We start from the raw sequence: 12069 nt of genomic DNA on the forward strand, positions 1-12069 counted from the left end.
CATCTTACTGGGAAGGCCTGTATGCCCACATAGTACTACTATCCTAGTCGATGTCAAAGCCAATGTCTTGCTGCATCAATAACCTCTCCATCACCAACATACTGCTTCTCATGGAATGCATTCTTCATTGGGTCAAACAGATGGAAGTTGGAAGGTGTGAGACTTTAAGGTGGATGAGGAGGAAAACAGTCTAATGAAGTTTTGTGAGCTCCTCTCGGATCCACAGACTCGTGTGAGGCCTTGCACTGTCGTGAAGAAGGAGAAGTTTGTTTGCATTTTTGTGGTGATGAAAGACTTGAGTCATTTCTTCAATTACATGAGGATGGCACAATACACTTCAGAGTTGATTATTGTACCATGAAGGAGGACATCAAAAAGAATCCCTTCAAAGACCCAGAATACTATAGCCATGACATTACCGGCTGAGGGTGCAGCTTTGAACTTTTTCTTTGAAGGTGAACTGGTGTAGCGCCACTCTGTGGATTGCCGTTTTGTTTCCAGTTCAAAGTGATGAATGAATGTTTCATCGCCTATGATGACATTTGACAAAAAATTGTCACGATCAGCCTTGTAACATGCAAGTAATTCTACACAGATGGTTTTTCATTGCTTTTTATGTTCTTCTGTCAGACAGCTAGGAACCCAGCTGGCACATACACCTTTGAGTACCCTAACCGGTGGACAAATGTGTCAGCACTACTGACAGGGAAGTCCAGTTGTGCAGTGAGGTGTTTGATTGTGACCTGTCATTCACCTTGAATGAGAGTGTCACATATTCCAACATTGCAGGAGTCACAGCTGCATGTGGCCAGCCAGTGCATAGGAGATGAGACAGGTTTGGGCGACTTGTTGCAATGGTGACAGACGCCTCACCTGGCCTCCGTAGACATTCTGCAATTGCCTATGAGTATCTGCAGTGCTCTGCTTTTTCTGTAAAAGAAACTCAATGATAGCTTTCTGCTTGGAACACACACCTGTTACAGATGCCATTTTGAAGGCTACGTATAGCATCGCCACCCATCAGAACTTAATGAAACTATAAGGGATGAAGTAAGAATATTCCATGACATCCCCCTCTTTTTCCAGTTGAAATTGGCTGAGAAAAAAATGTGTTGCATTACTTATTGAAAGGCCCTCATACATAAGGGCCATTGGTTAATCTTACTGACCAACACAAATGCAAAAATCAGTATTCACATCTCAATCCAGCAGAAGGGGACTCGGTAAGTACTGGTATTTGCATTCAGAATTCACCTTATTTGGAACAGATTCATTGGAAGCCGTATACTGTTCGGATTGTTTCTTGGTTTCGGGGTGTAGTGCAGAACTCAGGTTTCATCAGTGTGAACAGCTCAACACAAAAAAGTGCTTTGGATCTCACTTATATTTTCTTCAAATGCAGCTTTCTAATCTGCTCTGACTATTCCGTCAGCTTCTTGTCCACTGTAAGCAGTGGCAACACCCTGTGAGCTGACAATGCATTCAACACCACCTTATAATGTAAAATGTGAACTGCTCTTACCATTCTCAGAATTAATGGCCTCTGCTACTCACACACATTCATTTCAGCCCAGTTAATGAAGACCAAAAGATGTCGATTAGGGGGGAAAACCTGTGGGGTCAAACATTTTTGCACAGTGCTAAGAGGATGCGCCCTGAACAATGTTACTAAAAATCCTGATCAGTGGGGTATTTGCGTTGGTGTGGGGTGGGTTTAAAGGTCACTCTTTTACATTTTTCTCAAATAACTCGAAAATCACAGCTTCTAGCAAATACATTTCCCACAACAAAATTAAAACTATTTTAAATGTTCTACAAAGAAAGGTCGTATTTATTTCTTCTGTAGGACTGTCAGTTTCCACATTCAGGTGATTTAAAAATTGTAGATTATTAAAAATATTATTCTAACTTTACAAAATTAATGTTTATATTCAAAAGAAGTGGGTTAAAACAGATAATAAATTTGTGTACAACATCTAAGTGTAGTGGAACCGTGTCAAAGAATAATTTGCATTCCAGGCGGGTGTAATAGGATGGAAGGGGGATATGTGTGGGGTAAAGCACTGGATTGTGTTCATGCACTTCCCTCCTTCACAAGTCTGCAAACTGAAGCTTGCACAGGTGATTCTCCCCCTTTGTCTATCCCACTGCATCATAAGGAGCAGTTACAGGGTGTTTCATAAAGTTATATGGGCCCACCACAGTGCACTTTATTAATAACTGGCAATATAGTGCACGAACATGCCCAGGGGTTGTTTATTTTCGACAAAGTGTGTTAACACTACATGTGAAGCAAATATGACTTATTAATAATACTAATGAAAGTAATGCATATGGACAGAATCTACATAAATCTCTGCACCGTTTTCTACACTGGTGGAGTGGACACTAATTCTAAGTCGTCGTGCATGGCAGCTGCAGCATTCTTCCTGGAAAGGCACCTTCTCCCACTACTTGATTTTCAATCTAAAGACTATAGCTCCTGGGCATTTCCTCTCCACAGATAAAATAACTTTGCTGAGCAAGTGTTGATATAGTAAGTTATTTTCGATCTATTGGATGACTACTTATTTGCTGTTCTTAAGTGGGCTTTTATATAAAATACATTCCTGTGTGTTTAATTTGTAAGTGTGTTGTTGTCAGAGAACTATGCAGTGTGGGTGGGAAAGGGATTGAACTGGCAAATGTGGCACATTGCTACTGTCTATCATTCACAGTGCATTGTATTGGTGTGTAATTGTGTTTTAGTCACATGGTGGCGAATTACTGAATGACCAAAAAGTTACTGCACTTCTTTCGTCATTAACTGTGTTACTGGTAGATTGAATAAATATTTTATGTCCAGGAACTGCTGGCACTTGTATAGTGGGCTGTGGAGTAAGTGGAGCCACTTACTATGCATCCACAGTATACGTTCCATGATGTCTGGAGGAAAGGGGTTGATCATGTTTACAATGGTTATCTGCTGTAATGCAGTGCTTGACTTATACTGAAAGATCTACAGTTCTGTAACACCTAGGTGACCTACTTCTGTTGCAGAGAGAAACAATTTAAAACCCAGGTCCTCTTCATATTTTGGGAGATGTGAGGCTGGCATGATGCATTTGATACCCTTCATGCTGTGAAAAGTATTCCAGACAGTGTCAATGGAGGTAATGAAATTGACATTGTCAAATACATATTGAGAGCATGTTACAGCTGGAAAAGGCTCTTCAGGGTAGTAGATAGCTGACAGCTCCAGCTGTTGATCTTTTTTTATATAATGGCTCACTTAAGAACTGCAATAAGTATTCACTAAACTGATTTATTTTGTCTATTCTTATAAGAGAACTGAACAGGAAATGCTGAGGAGCTATAGTTTGTCTGTAAAGCAGCAGTCATGGTGGGAGAAGTTGCCTTTCCTTGAAGAATACTGCAGCTGTTGTACATGTTGACTAAGAATCAACTTTTCCTCTAGTAGAGTAGAACAGCATGCAGAGATTTACCTAGATTCTGTCCAAATACATTACTTGTGTTACTGTTATTAGTAACAAGTATTTCTGTTCCATGTACTGTTAATGGATTCTTTTGCAAAATAAACACTCCCTTGTCATGTCTGCACAATGCCAGTGATTCATAAGACCCACTGTGGAAGGCCCATATAACTTTGTGGAAGATCTTGTAGTTGCTTCCTGTGATGTAGTAAGGTAGATAGTGTGGTGTCACCACCAGACACCACACTTGCTAGGTGGTAGCCTTTAAATCGGCCGCGGTCCGCTAGTATACGTCAGACCCGCGTGTCGCCACTGTCAGTGATTGCAGATCGAGCGCCGCCACGCGAGTCTAGAGAGACTTCCTAGCACTCGACCCCAGTTGTACAGCCGACTTTGCTAGCGATGCTACACTGACAACTACGCTCTCATTTGCTGAGACGATAGTTAGCATAGCCTTCAGCTACGTCATTTGCTACGACTTAGCAAGGCGCCATTTATCCTTGCTATGTATCTAATGAAGCATGAACCATCAGACCGATGTACACCAATTATGGATTAAATTTAAGTATTCAAAGAGCTTCGTACTTTATTTAGTAGACTCAACTCCTTTAACTGTTCCAGACCTCATGCCAGTCTGCGTGAGCTTATCGCGTGCATTTTGGCCTCCTCTAGCAACACGGTGTTGGCTCTTCTGCCAACACACAAGATAGAGGGGGCAACACCTGCTTGAGCTTCAGTCTGCAGGCCTATGAAGCAGGAGAAGGACATGAAAACACCATGGTGACCCATCTTCCCCCACACTTCTACCACACATACCTCTCATTCTCCACCCTTTTACATCCATGGAACATATTTTATCCCTTGTTGCAGTTCTGCCGCACTTTTATGTGACACACAGTACCCAATTCCTTTGAAAATTAACATTAATTTTATACCAATAGGAAAATATTTTTAATGCTCCATTAAATTTCTGGTTTGCAGCCACATACATTCAGCATCTTCTAATATTTCCACTGTATATCATTCAGCCATCTTCAGAGTGAGCCAAAAGACTGCCGCTTGAGCACTCGCTCTGTCCTTTTAAACTAGCGGACCACGCCACTGCAAATGCAACAACAGATACACAGGTGTCAGAGAAATTTAACAGCTGCAAAGAAGTACAATGTGCATGAATCATATCTGTGGCTGCGCACTTGACCTACACTGAGATGTCAGAGTATCCCTCTGAGCTGCACTGTCACAATGTCTTCGTAAGTTTATTACAGAAAGAGACAGATTCCATGACTTATTCAAGCTGAAGCGATTGTCTCTATTAATTAAATTCATCACCAAGTGAATTTCAGTTCCTTTTCATCACCGACTCTCTGAAAGATTATGTTGATGCTAAAATTTATTTGTGAAGGACTTTGAGAAAAAGGCAATGGAAATTTGCTATCTTAAAGCCCACAATATTTTGGAGGTTTGTTGACAACACATTTGTAGCTTCCTGGCAGATTAAAACTGTGTGCCCGACCGAGACTCGAACTCGGGACCTTTGCCTCTTGCGGGCAAGTGCTCTACCATCTGAGCTACCGAAGCACGACTCACGCCCGGTCCTCACAGCTTTACTTCTGCCAGTATCTCGTCTCCTACCTTTCATTCCTCCTACCTTCCATTCTGGAAACACATTTGTAATGTGGCCTCATGGTGAAGACCTATTACAAGTATTTTTAAACTATCTGAATTCCATCCAAACACTCATCCAGTTTACAATGGAAATAGAAAAGGAGCAATGCCTTCCATTTTTGGCTCTGAGCACTATGGGACTTCTCAGGTCATCAGTCCCCTAGAACTTAGAACTACTTAAACCTAACTAATGTAAGGACATCACACACATCCATGGCCGAGGCAGGATTCGAACCTGCAACTGTAGTGGTCGCGCGGTTCCAGACTGTAGCGCCTAGAACCGCTCAGTCACTCCAGCTGGCCTTCCATTTTTGAATATTTTGGTTCGGCGCAAAGGTGATGGCAGCTTGGGACATACAGTGTATCATAAACTGATGCAGATAGATTTATATTTGTGTGCAGATAGCTGCTCCGTCTTCGCAAATGATGAGTATTCTCAGAAATTTAGTTCACAGGGCACACATCATTACTGACGGGAGCAGTCTGCAAGATGAGCTTCAACAAATAGAGAGAGCTTTTGAAGCCAACGAGTATTCACCACAGCAGACATGTAAGGTACTATGAATGAAACCAAAGGTGGCCATAAACAATGCAGAAGAAGACACAGGAAGATTTAAATCCATGACTTTCCTGCCGTATGTGGGAAGTCTACCATCAAATGCAGAACAGATTCTCAGCAAGTACAAAGTAAAAATGATTTTTCGTTTTCCACCGAAGACAGTAGCACTCTTGGGTTCCATTACAGTCGATTTGTTGCTATGGAAGGCTGGGGTTTACAGGATCCCCTGTGAATGTGGCTTCTCATATATCTGACAGACAATTCGTACAGTCCGTGAAAGATCTACAGAATACCACAGGTACACCCACTCTTACAGCAAATAAATCAGCTATAGCTGAACACTTTGTTGATTTTGGTCACTATATTGTACAAAAACATCAAAATTTTAGTGTCTACATTATCTTTCTGGGACTCAGTGGTGAAAGAGGCTATTGAAATTCGCTTGGCAATGAATTTAATTAATAGGGATAGTGGATTTAGCGTGTGTCATGGAATCCGGCACTTTCTGTAATAAACTTACAAAGATGTTGTGACAGTGCAGCTCAGAGTGATACACTGACATCCCAGTGTGGATCAACTGTGCAGCCACAGATATAATTCATGCTCATTGCGCTTCTTTGCTGCCAATCAACATCTCTGGCATTTGTTGCCTGTGGCTGCATTTGCAGTGGTGCAGTCTGTGAGCTTAAAAGGACAGAGTAAGTGTCTGTCTTTTGGCTCACTCTGAAGATGGCTGAATGATATGTAGTTGAAATATTAGAAAAGATGAATTTATGAGGCTGCACACCAGAAATTTAATAGAGCAGTCACTGTGCCGTGAAAATGTGAAGACGCACAATATTTTTAATAATCTGCAAACTTTTTCAATTCCCTGCATGGGGAAACCTTTAGTCCTTGAGAAAAAATGAATAGGACATTTTGGTAGGAAATTTAATATAGTTTCATTTTGTACTGAGAAACATTTTTGCTAGAAGCCGCAGTCTTTGAGTTATTCGAGAAAAACTCCCTCCTAGCACTGTGCAAAAATTTGTGACCACACGGAGTTTTTCCCCCTTATTTTGCTTCCTTGACTGGACTATTTGGCAATCTGTGAGAATCATGTTGAGGACTTGTTGAATGATTTCTTCAGTAACATCATCTCCTGGATGTCCTGGGTGGACATTTTCCCCATCCAAATGCATCACTGAATGGCACTCACTTTTTTTCTATCTTGGTGAAAATCACATTAGAATGACTCAATTATTTAAACTGACTTATGAGTCAATGTCATGTTTGTTTTAATGTCATAACAGATGGCAGGATATGTTGGTAACACCAAAAGACAAGTGCATGTTTGTTAGTGCCATCCCTCCAGATGAACCAAATTCTTGTAAGTGTCTTTTGGAATACATGTTCACACATCAAGTGTAATTGTGTTGCTTCAGGTTGAAACTTTTCAGCTACTCCATTTACAGAGTAACAAAGAAAGTTAAATGTGATGTATGAAATCCTTATTTTATAACTTTAAAATGAGAAAAAGATTTTGAATGTTATTTGTCTTGTTTTACAAGTATCAGTCACTGGTAATTTTCCTTAGTAATTAAAATCATTGGAAATAATGGTATGTAACCATCTTTCTGTTTTTACAGTGGCAAATATACATGTCACAATGACAACACAAAAAAAAGAAAAAAAAAGTAAAAGAAACTTGGAACTGGGTCTGGAAACTGACCAACTAAAGCTCTGTAAGCAGCAGAACTGAGCAAGTATCTGTCCCTTTAAAAAATTGCAGCAAAAAGAGTACCACAATATTAAGATATTTGTCATAGTACCACCCATGTTCGTGGTACTATTGTTTTCCAAGGTATTTAGTCAGGGGAAGAGGGAGCAAGTTCCATCTTCCGTGATAACCATGTAGGGAGTGAAAGGTATGTTTGTGCTACTGCACTATAGTGCTCTTTGATAGCTAAGGTTAATGAGACCTGGCGCTAAAGGTCTGTATGTTCACAGAGACTTCTGATATCTGTTAATTCAGAAATAGTGTTGAGGAGCAAGTGTTAAAGTTCTCAGGTCTGGGAGGGTCCAGGCACTCCAAGCCTCTATATTGTGCCCACTCATCTCTCTCTTTCATTTCCACTGTCTCCTCTCTCTTTCCTCCCACTGTTTCTCTGTCTTTCTCTTTTACTGGCAGCTGACCATCAGTATCTCCTCTCTCTTTGGCTACCACTGCTATTGTGTTCACCCATCTGTCTTTCTCTTTTACTGACACTTTTTCTCTCCCATTACTGTCTGCTTGTGTCTGTGTATGTGCGGATGGATATGTGTGTGTGTGCGAGTGTATACTTGTCCTTTTTTCCCCCTAAGGTAAGTCTTTCCGCTCCCGGGATTGGAATGACTCCTTACCCTCTCCCTTAAAACCCAAATCCTTTCATCTTTCCCTCTCCTTCCTTCTTTCCTGATGAAGCAACCGTTGGTTGCAAAAGCTTGAATTTTGTGTGTATGTTTATGTGTCTATCAACCTGCCAGCACTTTCGTTTGTTAAGTCACATCATCTTTGTTTTTAAATATACTTGAATTGCTATATTTGGAGGTGTGGCGCAGTCCTGGCTTTCAGCGGCCCTGTGCAGCCTCACCATTGCGAAATAAATATTGTTCCATGGTAGGGACCTGACCAGCCAGAATGGTCGTATAATCCTTGGCTGTAATGCAACCTTGCAGAGCAACCACGAATATCCGTAGAACACCATGATAAGCCTGCCCAAATCATCACCAAACTCCTGCCATGTTTCACTCTTAGCATCAAGCAGTCTGCATTGTAGGCTTGGGGCAGCATAAGCCACACGTAAACTCAGCCAAAAGTTTGAAACTGTGTGAAACTGAACCAATAGGGTTTCTTCCATTGTTCCATGGTCCAGGTTTTATGGATTTGTGTCGCTGGTGTGTGGTTTTGGAATTACAGGTGGTCCTGCAATTCCCAGCTTATGGAGCTCCCTTTGTCTTGTTTTGATGCTGACAGGATTCATGAGTGCAACTTTCAGTTCTGCAGTGACTTTTGCAGCTGTCATCTTTTCATTTTTTGTCAAAATCTCTTAAACAACCATCTGTCATGATCACTCAATACAGTTTTGTCTGCATTGTGAGTTAGCATGTGAAAGTTTTCTCGTCTCCTGAATGCATATAAATCTTCAATACAGTGTCGCTTGAAATACCGAACAGTTTGGCTGTCTTGGTTATGGAAGCACCTGTCATACCAACAATGTGCCCATAGTGCACTCACAACTATACAAGAACTATTCTCAGCATGACTGACACACTTGAACCATACTGAGGACACCACACATATGTCATTCATGGTCAAGTACAACAGTGCCACATGCTGGCTTGGCTAGCACCTGCATTTATGTTCAAGCATACATTTCTCATGGTGTTTCCATATTTTTTTTCCTACCACTGTATAAGTGGCAAGTAATTTGTAGCAAGAAATTTCTCGCTTTACATAATATGTTAATAATTTAAATGATATAATTCTACAGTGAGCGTAAAATTCTATTCTTTTCTTTCTGATCTTAAAATATAATGATATTATGAAAAGGATAGTTGCCACTCACCATATGTAGTGGACATACTGAGTCACAGAGAGGCACAACAAAAAGACTGTCAGATAATGAGCTTTCAGCCAACAAGGCTTTCATCAGAGATAGAACGCACACAAACTCACTCAAATGCAGCACACACATGACCACAGTCTCTGGCTGCTGAGGCCACACTGTCACCGCACCCCCTTGCTTTTCCAGTATGGGCAAGATAGTGAATACAAAATCATAAGTCTGACATTCCTTCAGATATATGAAGAGAAATGTGAGTTGCTCACTCATTTTGTCATTGGGCATGAAAAACAGTTGTCACATCCCACACCAGAGACAAAGCTACCCATTCATTTGTGGCACAGTGGTTTACCTGTAAATACCAAATTCAAGTATATAACCACCATCAAAATAAATAATGTAAATCAAATACGTACTTTTCTGGGCTCAACACAGTGTTCAGATTGAGACCTTACTATGAGGGAAGGCTGAATGTTGTTGACAGACATAGTTAAATCTGCCAAGAGTGAGCCAGGGCAAAGGAACTTGGAATTGCAAGGGCAGGTAGCACATTTTTGCGCAAACCCATACATCCCATGTGACTGGAATCAGTTCCTTCAATTTGGATGAGAGATTGACTGTCCTATAGCTCTGATCTTGTACCAACATGAGTTCCATCTGTGCCTCCTGCAGCTCTTTCTGGCAGTGAAATGTCACCACAGCGGTGGTGAGGAATACAATGCAGCACTCCAAATGTTTGTGACTGACTCTTATGACATGGACGCACAAATATTAGTGCACCAGTTACGGAGAAATTAGCATCATTTTATGGCATAATAAGCATCAGTTTTTGCCAGAATAATCATACAAACTCTTTTTTTTATAAAAAAGGTTAAACATTTAATTTAAAAAAATAACCACACAACGTGCATAAAGATGAAACTGGTCACAAAAAAGTTATTGGAGGTAAAATAATAATAAAAGAGAATAAATAGTTTTTATTCTCTATAATATGAGCTTTTTAGTGGAATATTTTCTTCTGCATGAACGTCAATAGATTTTTTCCAAAACAGTCTTTGCTTATTTTCTTCTTTTGGCTCTGTTTAATTATTAAGCAACTGATTGTTTCTGCTGAGAAGCAGCAGCATTTTCTCGCTGGTGAACAGTGTGCTCTGACTTAAGGTGTGTCTCAACATTATCTTCCTTTTCCCACCCAGTTCAATAGTTACAAAATCTGCATGACTGATTTTGAATCTGTTGCACTGATTTTGAATCTGTTGCATGTAAGTCCTGATTAGCACATTGTACATCCCTTTTGCGGGATGTGTGAACCAATCTTGCACTTAACAGGAACTCTCAGCACGATCATTTTTCTGTGGACATTACAACATAGCACTGTGGATGCAAGCATAGACAAATGAGAATTCTGAATGCCCAATATGTGTGGAGCGATGCAGGAGGGGGGAGGGGGAGGGGAACAAACACTACCTCCTTTTTGCAGGTCAGCCAGCCCACACCTTTGTTCTGTTTTTCTCCAAGAGCAAGGCAACACATGGGTTGATGATCCATTCTGATGTCCTGAGAGTTGCAATCAAATCCCCTGATGTCTCTTTGCTCATTTCAGTGTAAGAGAAGAAAGTAATTAGCCATGAGCTATGTACAATGTAAAGTAAGGCAGAGTGCATAAAGCATCTGGTAATGGCTACTATGGAAGTACTTGCTGAGGTTGTAAATGAGGTAGTTCACAGCTGACCTCTACCAATATTTTATGCAACCACAGTTCAAAACACACATGCTTACAATGGCCTTGTTACAGTGTCCACATTTTCACATATCAACTTTAGCTATCAGACAAATATATGTGTTTCTTTGTTCTATGTGGTGTGTAACTCACGGAGACCATTCAAACACCCACTGTTTGATGTGGGACCAGAGCTTAACTTAAGAGTGCATTCGTGTATAGGTGCAGTCTTTATCCTGCTAACACATTCTTACGAGCATTTCCTTTCCAATTTCAACTTTGCCTGATGTTCTGCAATACCAGTAACCTCAAACTGATTAGTTTTTAAATGCTTCTGAAAGTAACACTATTTCTGTCTCTCGCAGAATAGCTAACCTGGATACAATTCTCTACAAATAACATTTACTATGTACATCCCCCCGTCCGCCGCTCGTGGTCTCGCGGTAGCGTTCTCGCTTCCCGAGCACGGGGTCCCGGGTTCGATTCCCGGCGGGGTCAGGGATTTTCACCTGCCTCGAGATGACTGGGTGTTTGTGTTGTCCTCATCATTTCATCATCATCCAGGAAAGTGGCGAAATTGAACTGAGCAAAGACTGGGTAATTGTACGGGCGCTGATAACCACGCAGTTGAGCGCCCCACAAACCAAACATCATCATAATCTGTACATTCCCACTTTTGGATTTTGAGGTAGAACTTGCATCTGTATGTATATTCACATTTATAGCAAATGTAAATTTTTCTGATCCTTGCATATTGATTTTTTTTTTTTTGGTCAGCTATTGAAATTTCCTTTCCAGATCAAACAATGGAAAATCCAGGATGGACTGTAATAATATTCTGTCTGACTTCAGCTACCAGAGACTGTGCTCTCGTGTGTGTGTGTGTGTGTGTGTGTTTTGTCTATTTTTGACAAAGGCCTTGTTGGTTGAAAGCTTATTTTGTGACAGTCTTTTTGTTGTACCTATCTGCAACTCAGCATTTCCTTTCAAGATGGCACTGATATAATAACACAGGCCAATGATGGAAAACTTTTTTTGCTGATAATACCTTATTCTTATGTTTTTAGG

The 12069-nt window shown here is 40.7% G+C and overlaps 1 protein-coding gene across 1 annotated transcript in view; it reads right to left on the bottom strand.

Annotated features, from left to right (window-relative positions):
- The window catches only part of LOC126161522 (rho GTPase-activating protein conundrum), a 230595-nt gene that overhangs the window by 8165 nt on the left and 210361 nt on the right, over positions 1-12069 (bottom strand). The gene's annotated exons all lie outside the window — the stretch shown is intronic.

This window comes from Schistocerca cancellata, chromosome 2, assembly GCF_023864275.1.
Source record: "Schistocerca cancellata isolate TAMUIC-IGC-003103 chromosome 2, iqSchCanc2.1, whole genome shotgun sequence".
Taxonomy (NCBI): domain Eukaryota; kingdom Metazoa; phylum Arthropoda; class Insecta; order Orthoptera; family Acrididae; genus Schistocerca; species Schistocerca cancellata.